The sequence below is a fragment of the Crinia signifera genome, chromosome 2 (assembly GCF_055691185.1).
Source record: "Crinia signifera chromosome 2, ASM5569118v1, whole genome shotgun sequence".
Classification (NCBI taxonomy): domain Eukaryota; kingdom Metazoa; phylum Chordata; class Amphibia; order Anura; family Myobatrachidae; genus Crinia; species Crinia signifera.
Genome location: NC_139218.1, coordinates 231,395,679 through 231,415,631, shown reverse-complemented (window position 1 = coordinate 231,415,631; position 19,953 = coordinate 231,395,679). Strand labels below are relative to the sequence as shown.

General features: G+C 43.9%; 1 protein-coding gene across 4 annotated transcripts in view; it reads right to left on the bottom strand.

Annotated features, from left to right (window-relative positions):
• LOC146060609 (pinopsin-like) overlaps nucleotides 1-19,953 on the bottom strand; it is a 251,475-nt gene that overhangs the window by 211,320 nt on the left and 20,202 nt on the right. For 2 of the 4 annotated variants that reach the window (XM_083174000.1, XM_083174002.1), the window contains one exon: nucleotides 2,819-2,959. The exons of the other annotated variants lie outside the window; for them this stretch is intronic. The gene's annotated coding sequence lies outside the window, so the exon portion shown is untranslated. The remainder of the gene's footprint in view (nucleotides 1-2,818; nucleotides 2,960-19,953) is intronic. 4 annotated transcript variants of the gene reach the window in all.

Sequence of the window (19,953 nt, the reverse complement as noted above, 5' to 3'; positions counted from 1 at the left end):
TTAGATGGTCGCCGAAACCATCAAATGATTTCTCCAGGGCTCACAAATATCAGAGGTTTGTGGACTCTGGACCGAAGACAGGGCGGGCAGCTGACATCATGTGATGTCAGCCGTCTGCCCCTGGCACATGCGTCACTCCCTCATTTACATGGGAATGCCCATGAAACACTGGATGTTCCCATGTCTGGGCACCGCCACCCCCACTATGCTTTATAGTGCCTACAGTTATTTCTAGATAGAGTGACTGTACCTTAAAGTTGATCCAGCTTAAATCGATTTCTCGTTTGCGGATTGTGTTGGTGTATACTGTTATGTATTGCTGATTCCTGCTAATCAAAATTTGAGTTGGATTCTGATCATAGGCGAATCTAGAATTGTGGTAATGGGTGGTCCCAGATATAGATACAATAGTAGGGGTAACTTTGCGCGGCGTAGCCGCGCGCCAAAAAGGGGGTGTGGCCTCATGGGAAGGAGGCGTGGCATCACAAAAAGGGGTGTGGTATTACACTTTAGACCTGGGGTAGCCAACCCTAGTCCTCGAGAGCTACCAACAGTGCATGTTTTCCAGGTCTCCTCACAGAATCACAAGTGAGCTAATTAGCTCCATCTGTGGATCTTTTAAAATGTGTCAGTGATTAATGAGTGCAGCTGTGCAGCAGCTAGGTTGTCTGGAAAATGTGAACTGTTGGTAGCTCTCGAGGGCTAGGGTTGGCTACCACTGCTTTAGACCATACACAGTAATGCCCATTACACATTTTAGCTAACTCGTAATACCCATTACGCATAAAGCCACACACCGTAATGCCAATTACACATAAGGCCACACACCATAATGCCCATTACACATTGTGCCACACATCATGATGCCCATTACATACTATATAACAAACCGTAATGCCCATTACATATTTGCCACATAAGTGTTACTTACCTACGTGCTCATTCCTAGGGGGTTCTTGCTTGATGGCACCATAGTACCCATTACACATGATGCCGCACACCATAGTACCCATTACACATGATGCCACGCACCATAGTACCCATTACACATGATGCTGCACACATAATGCCTCTTACACATGATGCTGCACACATAATGCCGCTTACACATGATGCTGCACACCGTAATGCCCCTTACACATTAAGCCACACAGATGCGTAATGCCCCCACATACCGCCCATTATAGCATCCCTTAAGCAATGCCCCCAAAAGTGCCACTTACTGTAAATTTTTATATGAGCCTTCGCTGCTGCTGCAGGGAGAGATGAAGAGCGGTGCAGCTGCTTCTATGGGGAGAGGAGCAGAGCGCAGAGCGCAGCGCAGAGCACGCTCCCACTCCCCTCCTGGTGTCCCCTCTAGCCGAGTGGACATGTGAAATATTGTGCGCGCTGTTGTTGTTCGTGACGTCGGGGGAGCACGCCAGGTGCCGGCACCAGATGATTAGGGGGGGGGGGGCTGAGGTGAAAGCGGGGAGAAGAATCGGAGCAGAAGCTGCAGGGGTGACAGTCATTGACAGCTGGGCAGAGAGCAGGGGCCTGCCCGGCTGTATTCAGAGCACTGCAGGTCACGGCTGTTTGAAATAATACCCCTTTCACAACAGAAAATGCAGGGATTTACCCGGGAATATGGTCCCAGGATTATGCAGGGACATTCCCAGGCTGACCCCTTATACACCAGCCTAGTCCCTGCATTTTCTGGTGTGAGGGGGAGAGACAACCACTCCCCTCTCCCTACCCCCCTTTAACCAACCAGCTATATCTTCGGAACCAACTGACCCACTTACATGAGACCAGTATCATATTGCAGAACTTTTGAGTTGGCTTTGAATGATTTTGGTCCCATGAAACCGGGCTGTTTGGTTCCAGAGAAATCTGCCCTCAAAGAACATAAACAGTCATGAAATTACATTTAAGAAATGAAAAAAAAAATGGTTTAACCTCAATATCCCTGAAACCAATTAACCCATATGGATCCAGCCTGATATCAGATTGAAGGCCCAGCGATTTGGGGTCGACTGAGATCAACCTCGAGCTTCAGTGATGCCGAAGGGGGAACTGGCAGCCGTTGAACTGGGTGGGGGTCAGAATTAGCGGGTCCCATGTTATACTATGGGGAAAACGTTCCAGCTTTGCCTGGCCGTATCTCTGGTTCCCAGGGGGCTAGAGTCATGGGGCTGGGCTCGTTGGAAAGCCCCATCCCTCAGCTACAAAGTGGGCTAATGGGTGGTCCTGTGCACCCCCGGACCACCCCCTAGATTCGCCTATGATTCTGATGGAACGCTTCTTTGTCTGCGATAAGAGTAGGTTCCACCTACTCTTGCCTCTTTGTCCCAATGTGCTTTTACAGAATCTCAAAAGAATTTGATGTTCACAAAGATTCGAGCACACCCTGAGGACCTGCGCATTATATTCTCCTTTACACCTTTACATTAGTTCCTCCATAGGCAAGGACAGGGTGTCTTTAGACAGTCAAATACTGCTTGGTGCATTTGTAGATGCAGCATCAAAACTTGCACCAGCCCCATGATAGATACAGATTCCCCATCAGAGTATGAAGAACAACATAAATAATTGTGTTCCTGAGTGTGCAAACAGTATAAAGACATGACTGTGACACTCCTATAATGATGCCCAGGACAAGAGATTTCTGAGACCATGCATCTCACCAATTTACTTGTTTGCCCCGGGTGCCAGAAATCCTAGTTTCGGCCCTGTCTACTGTGTCCAACATCGTGAGCGCATTCAGCCCCTATAACAGTAGTCAAATACAGAAGGACCCTGGTTGCTCATTGCACGGTTGTTCAGGGGTGAGACTGACCTTATTTCTAAGGTAAAGCCGGAGTGTTCACTACTTGGAGGTTGTTTTCAAGTTCATCTCTTGGAAATGTAGGTGACAGATGTGAAGAATTCCCTTGGGCTGGTATAAATGCACAGTGTATGCTCATCTGAGCACTCATGTCTAGATCAGAAGAAAATTAAAAAGTTCTCATTTTTATTTGTAACATACAGTTATAATTCAACTATTTTTCAATTATTGATTATATGCACACATAATTACTTTAAAGCTGTATATATCATAAAATATTAAATCAACTATAGAAATGTAGGGACATGAATGTTACATTGTTACGCTGCTTTTCATCATGTAGCCTTGTGTATACATTATGTATATCACTTGTGTTCGGAACTCCCTGCTCACTTCTATTTTCAGACATTGCCATCAGCAATATCATTAGGATTATAATTCATAGTAGCACCTATTATGGTGGGTTTACTTAGAGTTCACAGTGCAATTGAGGAACTAATATCAGTGCTCCCAGTAACTATTAGGCTACTTTGCCACATTTTCAGCACCATCTTTTGGAGGCAGGAGTGTAATGTGATTTTGACAAAGTGCCAACATCGCTGTGCACGATGTTCAAAACATCTGCTAAAAATGCCAGTGTCACTCACATTTGTTATATAAATTCAAATAAAAAATGTTGCCTGAAAAAAGATAATATTTCCTATATAAGGTTAACATTACAGGTCAGTATGATGAATAAAATGTTTGCTTGCCAATTTTCACCCCTATTTTGACAAATTCCCTTGGCACTCAAAGAGTTAACTAAAGACCATATAAAAATATATTGCTCCCAGCTGAGAAGTTAATACTGTAGGAAATACTACTGATGATCTAATGTACCAGGTTAGCAGAGGCATATTGGATACTTAAAGTTGTCATGGAAAAAAACCTGGAAGTGGCCCACCTTTGCAGGATCAAAACTCCTGTAGGTGCACAGCATCACAAGTGGCTGTGGGACTCCTAACTGCCTCCCCCCCACCATGGGACAAAACAATAGGACTGTCCCGCAAAAATCAGGACAGTTGAGAGGTATGGATAAAGAAATACATTACACAGAATGGAGTGTCATATAGCTCATGGCAGGCTGCTATCACACCAGCAGCAGTGGCAAGGTTTGTGGATCCGGTAGAGCTGTTTGGGTATCTACATAAACTGATTAGCAAACAGATATGAGTGTCTAACAATTGGGGGCACGGACTAACACCAGTGACCTCCACACTGTGGTCTTGGCTGCTCCCTATGTGCAGGTCGAGGCGCCCTGCGTTGGAAGAAGGCACTGAATAGCTGAAGGCTGAATAAATAGTTATGATTGGCTGAACTAATCTTACTTGTAGAACACAGAAGAAAGTAATGGTAACCATACTTGGGCCCTTATTCTGGTTGGTGCGGTAATATCCGCGTGCGTTCGTACCGCCGATGTTTTGTGTCTGCGCATGTGCAGAGGCGTCTCTGCGCATGTGCGAGCGGGGCGTACGACCAAATCCCGCATGAAATGTGAACACTCCGAACAGGGGGTGGAGAGGGGCGTGAAGGGCTATTTGGGCTCATTACCATATGCATACGCCCCGCGTTTCATGGGCATTCCCATGCAAATGCTGGGCGTACGCATGGTAATGCGGCCGTGACGCATGTGTAGGGGGCGGACATATGACATCGCCGGATGTCAGCTGCCCGCCCAGATCTCTGCTTTTGCATGGAAAAATGTCCGTGTGGTCTGAGGTTGCGGGAGCTGGTGGACCACTCGGTCCTGCATTCGATGATGGTCTGCGACCATCGAATGATGGGGGAGGTTCCCTGAGATGGAGGAGGCGTATTCCATGAAAAATACACGTGCGGTCCGTTCGGCCAGCTTCTTACCGCGTACGGCGGAGTTGGCGATCCGTATGGAAGGCGGGGTTTCGCATGCACGGTCCTGGCCGCATATTCTGATCTGGCCGCACCGATCAGAATAAGGCCCTTCGTGCTATGGTCGCATGTGTTTTTACATTTTTAATTCAAAACGCATCGCATTTAGCTCAAATCGCACCATGTTTCTATATCGTTTGCAATTACCGAATATCTGATAATCACCATAACTTACCTATCCAGCTAAGTCCAGCACTTTCTTTATCGTCTGCAGTGTCCCCTCTGGGGCCATCTCAACAGAATTGTTTGCCATTGTTATTGAGATATTTATTTGTTTATTTAGATATGATCCTAGTGAATTTATAGAGTGACCTGCAGCCCTGTATTCATTTGTAAGGAAGACAGAAAATGATGCTCAGTGCTAGGGGACACAAGTAGAATACTACAGTGTTATCCACCTTCCTCATGGACTGCATGGAAGGTGGGTAACCCACCAAAACGATATTGTCAACTGTGACAAATGCCTTGGAAGCCCTAGAAGGATGAGTGATTAAATAATTCCCCATTTTTTCTCTTTGATATGTATATATATGATCCTAGCTGTCATGCTATGTATTACTGAGGTTTTTCTTTTTCTTCTTATTAAATTTGCATATTTAGATGGTGTGCTCCGGGTACTCTGGTTTCCTCCCACATTCCAAAAATATACTGGTAGGTTATTTGGCTCCTAACAAAATTAACCCTAGAATGAATGTGTGTGCCTGTACATGGGGTAGGGAATGTAGATTGTAAGCTCCAATGGGGCAGGGACTGATGTGAAGGTTCAAATATTCTCTGTAAAGCGCTGCAGAATATGTATGCGCTATGTAAGTAACTGTTATATATATCCGGGGGGGTTGGGTGACACTCGCTGATAATATCCATTTATGCTGGGGTGTACACTCAAGTATCCTTTTTGAAGAAAATATTTATTTATACATGGGTACAGTAATGTAGCTTTCACATCACATAAAACATTTTGAAACGTTTTGAAAAACTGTAATTTTAAATGGTATTTTAAACGGGTCTAGTGTTCATATTGCAGCAGATTACCATTTAAAAATACCGTTTAAGTACCATTCACATCACCAGTCAAGCTGTTTAACCTCTGAACACGTTTCTACCCACAGCTTATTTCCTGGTTCAGGGAAGGGACACAAGACAAGGGACAGCCTATCACAGTGCTCTAACCTTTATTTTTTACTAAATACCATTTCAGTGCCATTCAGACAGCACAAAAAACGGCTCTGAATTGGCTTTAAAACGGGTAGGACTCTGCTTTTTAAACGTGTTGAAATACCAGTTATTAGCATGGCCGAAACTAGGGTTTCTGGTGCCCGGGGCAAGACATACATTTAGTGCCCCCCCCCCCCCCCCCCAAAAAAAAAATTATATATATATATATATATTGGTTTTGCACAGAAAGAAAAACATTAACCAGAAGCCATTTATGTGTGCTTATAGACAGCAGAAGGGGGACAGTAAACAGGGACAGTGCGCGCCGAAGGCGCGCGTTAAAAATTTAGGGCATTTTTTTGGGGGGAGGGGGGAGTGGTGTGGTCACATAGTAGTATCAATTCACATTATAGAACACACCGTAATGCCCAGTACACATTAATCAGAAGCAATTTATGTGTGCTTATAGACAGCAGAAGGGGGACATTAAACTGGGACAGTGCGTGCCGAAGGCGCACGCTAAAAATTTAGGGCATTTTTTTGGGGGGGGGGGGGTCACATAGTAGTATCAATTCACATTATAGAACACACCGTAATGCCCAGTACATATTCCATCACACACCCTAATGCCCAGAGCACATTACACCACAAACCGTAATGCCCAGAGCACATTACACCACAAACCGTAATGCCCAGTACACATTATACCAAACACTGTGATGCCCATTATACAAAATGACACACACCGTAATGCTCATTACATATGCCACACACGCTAATACCCATTACGCATATTACACACTGCAATGCCCCTTACACATAATATTACATGCTGTAATGCCCATTACACATAATGCCACTGACCGTAATGCCCACTACACATAATATCACATGCCGTAATGCCCATTACAATTTATAGCACACACCGTAATGCCCATTACACATTTTAATTTGGGTAAAAGGTGTCACACACACACATATGGGGAAGAGGGGATCAGACACCAGGGAAATTGGGGCAGATAGGGTCACAGACACAGTGGAAGGGGGTAACAGGGGTCACACATGGGGGAAGGGAGTACAGGGGGGTCAGGGGGGTCAATCCCTGGGCACTCACCAATTTGTGGGGGGAGCTGCAGGGTGTCCAGGTAGCCAGTGGATCCAGGGACAGGGCGAAGGGGGTGCCTGCTGCAGGAGGAGGGAGATGTAGTTTCCCTTATGAAGAGACAGGCAGGGCTTGTCCAGACTCCAGCCCCAGCGCGTATCGCTGGGCGCGCACTGTGTTTATCACAGACACTAGAGGTCAAGCGCACCTCTAGTGTCTGTCTGTTGTTTCATGGCGGCGGCCATCTTTGATGTGGCAGCGGCGCCGCAGACATACATCTATGTCTGCGGCGCTAGCTCCCCGCTGCTGCCGCTGCTCACACCAGCGACACCCTGCCTCCAGCGCCCCCCTGCCTCCAGCACCCGGTGCGCGTGCCCCCCCCCAGCCCCCCCCTAGTTACGGCCCTGACTTTAAATGGTATTTCAACTATGACACTTTCACACTGCAGCCTTAAACGTTTTAAAAGGCAAAAAACGGCAATATACCGTTTTAAAAGTGTGACGTGAAAGCTACATTAGAGGCCACTCTCCAGACTGAAGGTAAATATCAATATGTATTTATTTAATCACGCTGCCACATCGCAAATGCAAATGCCTAGAGCTGCCTAGTGGTGGCGCCGGCCCTGGGATTCGCAGCTAATTATAGACCCAGCTTTTCGCAAGCCCTGCTAAGCAATTCGCAGGCTGCACAGGGTGGGATTTCACTTTGGCAAGCAGCATAAACTTGATCATATGTCATTAATCCTGCAAGATCCTAGTAAAATGAGAGGAAGAGATTGGTCTCTCAACATTTAAATAGTCAAAGAGAGATATTAAAGATGTTTATTTAAAAAATGCACCCTTGTATTCATAAAAAAAAGTAATTAGATCACTACAGAAAGTACAGAGTATTAAAGTGCACGATGAACTCATTTATATTCGGTTATGAAGTGCAGCTGTCATATCACTGGCTTTTAGGGAATTGATTTGCTAAAATCTCATAAATATTGGATCAGCTCACAAAAACCCTTTAAAACCTGCATTAAGGAGGATGTTTTCAAAAACATGTGAGCCAAGCATATATATTTGGAATGTTTATAAATAAAAAGGTAACAATTTGGCCCCAAAATTGGAATCATTTTAAAGATCACAGGCATAGGGGATTTTGAGACGAAAATTAGGGATTGGAAGCATGGAATAGTTTATTTCGTTCTTAGTATTAACTTTTAGCAAATTCAGCTACTCTGACAGGTAAATTTACTAAGATGGGAGTTGCCCATAGCAACCAATCATTCTACTTCTTTATTTAGCACCTTCTGTAAAATAATAGACAGAATCTGATTGGTTGCTATGGGTAACATCCCATCTGCAACAGAACTCCCATTTTAGTAAATTTACCCCAGAGTGTTTGTGCAAAATATTGTATTTCATGATTTCCACAGATCACATAAAAATAAATACAGCTCTGACCAAATGACACAAGGGATAAGGATGATGGATTAATTACTTAATACTTGTTTACATTTAAAATCCAGTCGGATTATTGAAATAGAATGTACTGATATAATCTGAAAATAAACTATTTATTAATTAATGTTGTTAACTGACCTGTGGACAATGTTAAGAACCACAGAATAGTTTAGCACTATAAATAAAACATAATAAAATGTATAATTATTTAGTCATGTTTTTAATATATACATATTATGAATTATTAAATAAAAAGTGTTTAAGTGTCCAAACTGAAGTAGAATAGTAATGGTAAAAATAACATTTTCTGTTTCTCAAGCTTTCTTCATGGTCAAAGGAACAATAGAGACAGTATTTATAAATACTTAAATTATCATTTTTAGTGCTCGGATTTTAAATTCAGTTTTCGTCATGTATAACCGTGTTTTGATTAACCATATTATTTCAGTGTTTCACTGCCACTGCAGTGTTTTCAGTGGCAAAACTATTGCCGATGCTGCTGATGCAGTGCACAGAGTTCATGGGGCAGACGAGCAAGGATGCAGCCCCAATGTCTGCATCCCGGTAATCTGAGGGGATGGTGGTATTATCAGTCATCAGCATAGCAGCAGATAGCCAATTGCAAGACCCTGTTGCTGAATGGAGGCCCAGAATGCACTGAAGTGATGTGCCATAAAAGGTATACTATAAGCTAATATAAAGAGGGGGCACAACTAGGGATGTGCACCGGCCACTTTTCGGGTTTTGGGTTCTGATTACCTTGAGGTTTTGGGTTCTAATGGGTTTTGCCAAAACACCTCCTAAGTGTTTTTTTTTTTTAAAAGCATAAAAACTGCAAAAATCGCATAATTTTTTTTTTTTTTGCTCCTATGCTATATTAACCTCAATAACATTCATTTCCACTCATTTCAAGTCTATTCTGAACACCTCACAATATTGTTTTTAGGGCAAAAGGTTGCACCGAGGTAGCTGGATAACTATGCTAAGCCACACAAGTGTGCGGCACAAACACATGGCTCATGTAAGAGTGACACTGCAGCGGTAGATACAGCAGTATTAGGCAGTGGGCCCCAGACCAGACAGTAGATACGGCAGTATTAGGCAGTGGGCCCCAGACCAGACAGTAGATACGGCAGTATTAGGCAGTGGGCCCCAGACCAGACAGTTAGATACACCAGTATTAGGCAGTGAGCCCCAGACCAGACGGTAGATACGGCAGTATTAGGCAGTGAGCCCCAGACCAGACGGTAGATACGGCAGTATTAGGCAGTGAGCCCCAGACCAGACGGTAGATACGGCAGTATTAGGCAGTGAGCCCCAGACCAGACAGGTAGATACGCCAGTATTAGGCAGTGAGCCCCAGACCAGACGGTAGATATGGCAGTACTAGGGACCAGACAGGTAGATAAGACAGTACTAGGCACAAGACAGGTAGATACATCAGCAATACTAGTATTGTGCACCAGCATAATTTATAATAATTCATTTTATTATTAGGTACTGCTTGGCAGTGGCACTCAGTGGCACACGTCAGTGCACAAGCAGCATGGAATTATTTTTTACAGTCCCACACAGCACAAATATTTTTTTTTTAAATTTTATTAGATATAGCAGCCTAGTATGTACTTGTACTACTAGGTAGGTACACTTAGGCAGTAACACTGCCAGTAGCAAAAGTGGACTGAGTAAATAATACTGGCAACCTCTATTCACAGTATTCAGTGCAGGCAGGCAGCACCAGTGGACCATATATAATTCAATTAATTATTAATAATATAGCAGCCTAGTAGGTAGAGAAAATAAACTACTAGGTAGGTAGGCAGGCAGGCAGTAGCACTGCCAGTGGTCACCACAAAAGGTAGTTATTATATTACACACCACCAGTAGCTTTATGCAGTGCACCAGCAGAATTTATAATAATTAATTTTATATTAGGTACTGCTTGATAGTGGCACTCAGTGGCACACGTCAGTGCACAAGCAGTATGGAATTATTTTTTACAGTCCCACACAGCAAAAGTATTTTTTTTAAATTAAATTAGATATAGCAGCCTAGTATGTACTTGTACTACTAGGTAGGTACGCTTAGGCAGTAACACTGCCAGTGGCAACAGTGGACTGAGTAAATAATACTGGCAACCTCTCTTCACAGTATTCAGTGCAGGCAGGCCACACCAGTGGACTATATATAATTCAATTAATTATTAATAATATAGCAGCCTAGTAGGTAGAGAAAATAAAGTACTAGGTACTAGGGAGGTAGGCAGGCAGGCAGTAGCACTGCCAGTGGTCACCACAAAAGGTAGTTATTATATTACACACCACCAGCAGCTTTATGCAGTGCACCAGCAGAATTTATATAATAATTAATTTTATATTAGGTACTGCTTGGCAGTGGCACTCAGTGGCCCACGTCAGTGCACCAGCAGCATGGAATTAATTTTTTACAGTCCCACACAGCACAAGTATTATTTTTTAATTAAATTAGATATAGCAGCCTAGTATGTACTAGGTAGGTACACTAGGTAGGCAGTAGCACTGCCAGTGGCAACAGTGGACTGAGTAACTAAATAATACTGGCAGATTCAGTACAGGCAGCACCAGTGGACTATATGTAATATAATTAATTAATTATTAATATATAATATAATATTACAGGCACAGCACAGCACCAGAGGTAGGCCCCAGCACAGAGGAGACAGTAGTACTACAGGTACACAGTTAGACTGTTCTCCTAAGCAGAGAGGAGAACAGAGTACACAGCAGCACTGAGGGAGACAGCCCCAGCGAATAAAATAATTAATTACAGCACAGCACACCAGAGGTAGACCGCACAGAGGAGACAGTAATACTACAAGTACACAGTTAGACTACACAGCAGCACTGAGAGACAGCCCCAGCGAATAAAAAATATTGCGTTCAAGGTCATGGTCAAGCTCAAGTTTAAGCCCCAGCAGCACCAACACAGCCTCTTCCAACCCACTACTAGACTGGAGTGAAGATGGCGGGCGCAGCAGCCGCTTTTAAAGCCTCGCGAAATCCGGCGCCAGGAGATGACGTTCTGACCACGCGGACGGACCCGAGTAAGGCGGGAATCTCTGAGCACTGCTCGGAACCTGGCTCATAATGATGACGTCCGTGGGGGCTCGGATCTCCGGAATCCGAGTCTGCACATCTCTAGGCACAACTCGCTAGTTCTGCCTCTGGTGCTTTGTATCTTTGTCACCAGCAGAGGTGCCAAGTGGGAGGAGGTTGGATACATATTACCCTGAAATCTTGAGTAGCCTATGTAGAGAAAGTATTTCATCAATGGTGCCCAATTAAATCACCATGCAGCTATAAACTACACCAAAAGGGTAAACATCCACGAATAACCCTAAGACAAGAACCACACAATAGAAGTGTACAACCTTATATGACAAAAAGCGACATATAGTTAAATCACTTTTAAATATTTCCGGTGAATTAATGCTTGATTCACAGACTGAATAGCCTGATGTCCAATTTATTCAGTATTGTTTTTAATCTGAAAAAAACCCTCCCATTTTCACATAAATGTGATAAGGGAGATGAAGAGAAAAAGCTAATTATCTTCAACAAAAACAAAGATTTAATATTCGTCTGCACAATAAGTAGACAGTAAAAACACCATGAAAGATATCCCAAAGGCAAACAGCAACAAGGTCAGATGGTATAAGCAGCCCAGAGTCACAGATCCAACTTCCAGGCCCGGGAGTGGAGTCTGCATGTAAAACAGGGTGACCTGATGGCGTCTTCCTTCTAGGGGTTATCCTTTAAACACTCGTTTCAGAATGATCCTTTTTCAGGAGAGTAATGTCCATGAATACAAGTCCGCTGGAGTAGCCTAGCAGAGGTCTTGCCTGGATAAGCTGCTTTGCTTTGCAGAGTCCCCTGTGCACTTTGCTTTATTCTAGAGGGCATAGTTTTGCCTCCCCGTATTTGTGCACACTCCCCTGAGTACCGAGGCCCATGGCCACTCTCTGTGGCCCTTTAGATTAAATACATTAAAGGATCATTGTGGTGAATTATCAATAACTTTACTTATTAATTTGTCAAATCGAAATGTACAGTGCATTGTTAGACAAACAATTATGGGTATCATAGTATAGTCCCTATTTTATGTGACATGGGGAGCCCAGCTGTGGCACTGCTTTGAGTGCTAGTGACACATGTAAAATGTGAGGGTGTTTTATATGCATTGGTAATGAACAGTTGCAGTTGGAGCTACTGTATGGAGTTATTCAAACCATTGAACTCAATGGGCAAATGTAATGGCAAATGATTTTGGGACGATTTTGGTCCAGTTTTTCAGTCGGACAATGTAATAGCGTCCAAGATCACTCAAGCATGAAAGGTTTTAGCTCCAAATAAGAGCCGCTGATAAAAGTCACATCCAGGTGTTTTGAACATGTTAAACATATAGGCCAATGTGATGGAAGCCAAGTTTGTAACTTGGACACAAACAGGTCGATAAAGTTGGACATGATTAGTGGTGGTTTGTTTATGTTAGTTATAATTAGAAATGTTTAAAATAACATATAAGTACAAAATGAATGCATACAGTATCTCTTATATATTTGGCTACATCTGTCACTCAAAGTGTGTCTGGAGCTATAACGCTGGGTGGAGCCTCTGACTCACATGACTGACTCACATGACAGAGAACCAGCCCAGTGAGCCCACATACAGTGCCAGACACCCTCTGCCTCTCCATGTTACACAGCAAAGACACAGCTACTCACCAGACACACCAGGTGAGCGCCCCACACCTCCATACCTCCCAACATGACCCTCTCCAGGAGGGACAGAATGCTCTGTTTGTGGACTTCCATCTTAATTTATGATTGTCATCACCTGTCATTTTAAACAGGGTAATTGATAAGAAAGGTGTTTAAGCACAGGTGATGGCAATCCATAAATTAAGAAGAAAGTCCAGAAACAGAGCAATGTGTCCCTCCTGGAGAAGGTCATGTTGGGTATGCACCTCCCTCCCCCCCCCATTCACGGCATCCCCACGATTAAATGGCACATGCAAAACACTGACATGGCTATGGTTGACAATGAAAAAGGTTGACAAGATTTATTTTTCACTTTTTCAATGTTTTCATATTCATTCTCATGTGTCGACATGGACACCAATGAAGTGTCACACTTATGTCAACATTTACATGTGTTGACCTTTCTGTGTTGATTTTTTCTTGTGGCGATTCGCGGAACCCCCCGCGACCCCCCTCCCGCGATTTGCAGCACACCCCCCGCAATTCGCGGCACCCCCGGTGACTCCCGCGATTTGCGGCCCCACCCTGTGACACACCCCCCTCCTTCAATTCGCGGCACCCCGCGACCCCCCCTCCCATGATTCGCGCCAACCCCCCGGGCCCCCCCTCCCATGGTTCACGGTGCCCCCCATGACCCCCCCTACCGCGATTCCCCAGCCCTGACCCCCCCTCCTGTCATTGCGGCAACCCCCCGCCCCCGCGACCCACCCTCCCGCGATTCACTGAAACCCCCCGCGTCCCCCCCATCCCACGATTCGCGGCACCCACCCACCCCCCACGCGACCCTCCCTCCCGCAATTCACGGCATCCACCCACGACCCCTCCTCCCGTGATTCGCGGACACCCCTCACCTCCTCCCTCCCCCCCCACCCCCGCGCGTGATTCACGGCAACCCCAGGATTAAATGGCACATGCAAAACACTGGCACGGCTATGGTCGACAATGAAAAAGGTTGACATGAGTTTTTGAAGATTTATTTTTCTTTTTTTGAATGTTTTCATATTCATTCTCACGTGTCGACATGGACACCGATGAAGTGCCACACTTATGTCAACATTTACATGTGTTGAACTTTCTGTGTTGATTTTTTCTTGTAGCAATTTTTTTCCAGTGACAACTATGAACTATGTGCACGTCAACCTACACATCATCAACCAATTCTTTGTATAATATATAACACCTGTTCTGTTTTACTGTAGGTGTTTTAAGTCAGACCTTTTACTGCTACTATTACTGTTTATGTAAATGCATTCTGAATGACAGCAACATCCTACCATCCTTCTACAAGAATATATAACCAACTAGGTGATTCATCGCGCCCCGTGCCCCCCCCCTCCCGCAATTCATGGACCCCCCGCGCACCCCCCTCCCACGATTCGCAACCCCCTCTCGCGCAATTCACGCCCCCTCCCACGCTTTGCGGACCCCCGCCCTCTCCCGCAATTCGCCGACAACTGCGCCCCCTCCCTCCCTTGATTCACGGCACCCCCCGCAATTTACGGCACCCCTAAGCCCCTCTTTAGTCCCCCGTATACTCACACACCCCTATCACTACCCAGCTTCCTGCTCTCCTGAACCGTAACTTCCACCACTGGGGAGTCGCTGACGCTGTTTTGCCCACATGCCCCTATCATGCCTCATAGCCCAGCCTCCTGCTCTCATGCACCCGAACTCCCACCCAGTAGGAGGAGACACTGACTAGGGGTCACCATCCTGTACTCCTGTACTGCCACGCTGGACCCTCACCCACTGGCAGAAGCTGCACAGTATCTCCCACCCTCCTCTTTAGTCCCCCTTATGCCCACACACCCCTATCACTACCCAGACTCCTGTTTTCCTGTGTCGTGACCTCCGCCAGTGGGGAGCCGCTGACTCAGAAACACCCTACTACTATTGCACACACACACCTAAACAACATGCACACACAGCCCCCCCCCCCCACACCCACAAATGTCACTGTACCATCCACACTATCAATGTACATCTTACTCTGTAACCGCTTTTTAATTAAACAAAACAATACACACCCCCTTTCAAATCATATGCTCTCTATTTAACACATTTCACCTATAACTCAAGTTGCAATACAGGCATCTTTCATACAATTCTAACCATATTTCTCACAATACAAACGTTCACAAATTAAGGGGGCGCAGCCCCTTACGACGGTGTGAAGAGCGCCCGTAGGGCGCGATGAATCACCTAGTTTGTAATAAACCTTTAAAAATGATTTCTATCCTTAAAAATGAAAAATATATTTGTCAAAATAGCTCTTGTAGCGTGCGTGTCATTTTTTATCTTTTTAAATGCATGTAACTGTAGCTAAGTTAAATGATATATAGCATGCCTATATACTGTACATAATTGCGATTTTATGTGCGTAAATAATTTTCTGATAGTGTTTCCTAGCCAAACAGTGTAACATTATTTGTTATGCACATTCAGTTATATACAATAGGTGGCTTGTCTATAAGTGTGTCTGTACCTGCATAACAAATAATGTCGTAGACCCATCCTACAACCAGGTAGGAGCACCGCTGGATAAGAGTGTGATAGTGTGTGTATTATATATGAGAGCGTGATAGTGTGTGAGTATTATACAGTATATGAGAGTTTGATAGTGTGTGTACAGTATATTATATAAGAGAGTGTAATAGTGTGTATATTTTATGTATAAAACTATGACAGTATGCGTGTATTATATATGAGAGTGTACTAGTGTGTGCATATTATGCATAAGAGTGTGACAGTGTGTGGCACTTATGAAGTCCAAACCTAATCCTGGTCAAACTACACCACCATGCTAAATTTGGTGGAGCTAGCTACAAAACTCTAGCTGTGCATGAAGGGCCAGCATACAGAAACACATACTTTCTTGTTTATTGTATAGATGAGACATATTACAGACTATGCCAGGAGGGGATGCGGTCATTCGTCAGACTGCATTTAGGTCTACAGTCATTAGGTCGACCCCACTAGGTCGACTGGCAGGAAGGTCGACCTGACTTAAGGTCGACATGGGCCAAGGTCGACATGACTTAAGGTCGAATTTGCATAAATGTCGACATGAGGAAGGTCGACTGGTCATAAGGTCGACATGGGTTTTTCACTGTTTTTTGAGCCGACATGTGCCGACAGGCGGTATTTCATGCCCTACCATCCACTAGGGCGTGGTGGGAGAATAAAATAGTGTGCCGAGCGCAGCGAGGCACCGTGCCCGAAGCATTGCGAGCGAAGCGAGCGATGCGAGGGTCCGATTCTCATTGCCAACTGTGTCCATGTCGACTGTGTCGACATTCGGATAAAAAAACAGTGAAAAACCCATGTCGACCTTATGACCAGTCGACCTTCCTCATGTTGACCTTTATGCAAATTCGACCTTAAGTCATGTCGACCTTGGCCCATGTCGACCTTAAGTCAGGTCGACCTTCCTGCCAGTCGACCTAGTGGGGTCGACCTAATGACTGTAGACCTAAATGCAGTCTGACGAATGATCCCATTCCGCCAGGAGGGGGCGGCCCGATTAGTGCATAGGGTGCTAAGCAAAGTGAAGGTGTGCTGTTCGGGGGAATAACATCACAAAATTGTCATCTTGGCTCTGTGAAAAGAGGAATTGCATAGCGGGGGACAGGGCTACGATGATGCGATTCGGCACAGTTCATGTGACAGTTTGTGTATATTAGGCATGTGAGCGAGACAGTGTATGAATGTGTTATGAATGTGACAGTGTTCCTTGAGGAAGTTGAAATCTCTTCAAAAACCTAACCTGGATCAAACTAAACTGACATGCCAAATTTGGTAGAGCTAGGTTTAAAAATAAGATAATGCATAAAGGATACACAGACACTAACACACACACACACAAACAAACACAAACAACACACACACACACACATATACACTTTCTTGCTTATTTCATAGGTAGATGTATCAATCTTCACCCTCAGGGACAGGGGCACCAAAAGGAACTAGTTGTAGTGCTACCTATTGCTGTGGAGGGTTTTGGAGGAACCCTCATTCAGATAACTTTGCCAAGTGAAGCCCATAGGCTACAGCAGCAAAACAGATCGGATGTCATGCACATCCGATTTGGGAAGATTTCACCTGCCGGAATCAGATTAAATCAGGCCCAAATCGCACAGTGTATGGAGGCCTTTAGATTATTAGTGAGTAACTAATACTCCTACCACTATGATATTAGACTAGTAAGCCCACTTGAAGCTAATGCTTCGAAAGCTAGTCTGCTACCTTATGATTGCCTCTGTTTTTGTGCATGTTTGAGAGAGAAAGAGATGTAGTTTCACTCGCTGCCAACAGATGGCAGTGTTTCGAAGACACACTAACGGACACTAGACATCTATATATATATATATATATATATATATATATCTATATATATATATAGGAGACAGGGCGGCACTCCAAAAAAGCACAAGTCCCAGCAGGGATGCAGTAAAGAACAGCGGTGCCCTCCGTAACTTGGCTCCGGTATGGAGACAAGAATGTACAGCGTGGGGGGGACGGTGGCACTCGCGATGAAGGAATAAACACACAGAGGGATACTACTGCCTCTGTGTGTTTATTCCTTCATCGCGAGTGCCACCGTCCCCCCCACGCTATATATATATATATATATATATATATATATATATATATATATATATATATATATATATAGAAATAGGAAGATTTTTAAGTATTTAACCTTACATGCCATTGCCAGTATTGAGTCACCATCACTCTGCCTGCATATTGCTAGGTATTTAACCTTACATGCCATTCCAGTATTGAGTCAACATCACTCTGCCTGCATATTGCATTATTATAGGTATTTAACCTTACATGCCATTCCAGTATTGAGTCAACATCACTCTGCCTGCATATTGCATTATTATAGGTATTTAACCTTACGTGCCATTGCCAGTATTGAGTCACCATAACTCTGCCTGCATATTGCATTATTACAGGTATTTAACCTTACATGCCATTGCCAGTATTGAGTCACCATCACTCTGCCTGCATATTGCATTATTATAGGTATTTAACCTTACATGCCATTGCCAGTATTGAGTCACCATCAGTCTGCCTGCATATTGCATTATTATAGGTATTTGTATTAAGAATTAAAGTGAGTTTGAATGTATTAGTGGCTGGGATGGTATGTAACCTCTTACCATTTGTTTATCTTAGTTTTATTGCTAGTGGGAGAGGGGCTCTGGCTGGGTGGGGTCTTAATCAATTAACTTAGAAACAGCTTTTAGTATTTATTGAGAATACTAGGCTGACACAGCCTGGCTGACTATTGATATTTTGTCAGCTTTTAAAGTAGGAAGATTTTTAAGTAGGGAGAAAAAAGTTACATAGATTAAAGATTGGACTTATTCTGGACAGAAACTACCAACCAATTTAACATCTTGATATCAAAGTGATTCAGAAAAACAGAAAATTCAGCAACTCAGAAAACCAAGGGACTGCTTTGAGTGAGCTCACTTCATACTCACAACATACTTCTCCTGGCTATCTGACTGTTCATCCAGCTTATCACCATTTCTGCAACTGCTAAAACTTTGATTATCACTGTTAATGCTTGTATTTGCACTGTCTGTTTTGAAAATGCCCAGCTGTACCTCTAATGACTTCACCACTTCTGCTCTTCCATTGATAGTAGGTGTCCCCCAACATTTTGTTCTTGGTCCTCTTCTTCTCTATCTCTATATGTCCTCTCTGAGTGAGCTTATTTGCTCACTTAACTTCCACTATCACCTCTATGCTGATAATTCTAAAATCTACCGCTCCTTTCCTGATCTCTCTCCTTCCATCCTCACTCATATCTCCTACTGTCTCTCTGCTATCTACTCCTGGATGACCCAGCGCTTTTTTAGACTTAAAATATCAAAGACTAAGCTGACCTCTTCCCACCCTCCAGCATAAAACCTGACCATCTCTCATCCTAACCTACTGTTTATGCCCACTTCTTTCCCTTCTGTGTCACCCCTGTCTGTCTAACCCTCCCCTTTTAGAATGTAAGCTCTCACGGGCAGAGCCCTCTCTCCTCTTGTGCCTTTCTTAGAATATATAAACCTCTGCCACCCTGATGATTGCTTCAGTGTCCTGTCCCCTGATGCAACTATCCATATTTACCATGTACTTGTCCTAAACTGTCTTGTACTGTAATTTAATATGTGTTTTTGCTCCTAATTATGCTTTGTAAAGTGCTGCGGAATCTGTGTGCGCTATATAAGAAACTGTTAATAAATAAATAAATAATGATCCTTATGGGATTACCAATCCCTGGAGAAAACCTGGTGGACACAGGGAGAAAATAAAATGACGACATCGATAACAATCAGGTCAGCTCAAAACACAAAGCCCCAGGACTACAAACACTAATAAACTGTAGGCTTTATATGTAAGGTGGTTTGCAGCTGTAACAGACACTTACTGTACAAATGCCCAGGGAATCATTTTATTGTAAGGATAATGCTAAACAACTGAGATTAAATATAAATGTATCCTAATGTCTGTTTATCGCATTTAGGCTTATTTATATTCTGTAAAGTTTGTGTCTCTGCCAGAATCAAAACCTATGGAGATTTGAAAAATCAATCAATGTAATGAAACTTGTAGAACACTGGAAGACCCCACAACATCTGTATCTATGCTAAGCATTGGTGCACTATTGTTCTATCTCCACAAACCA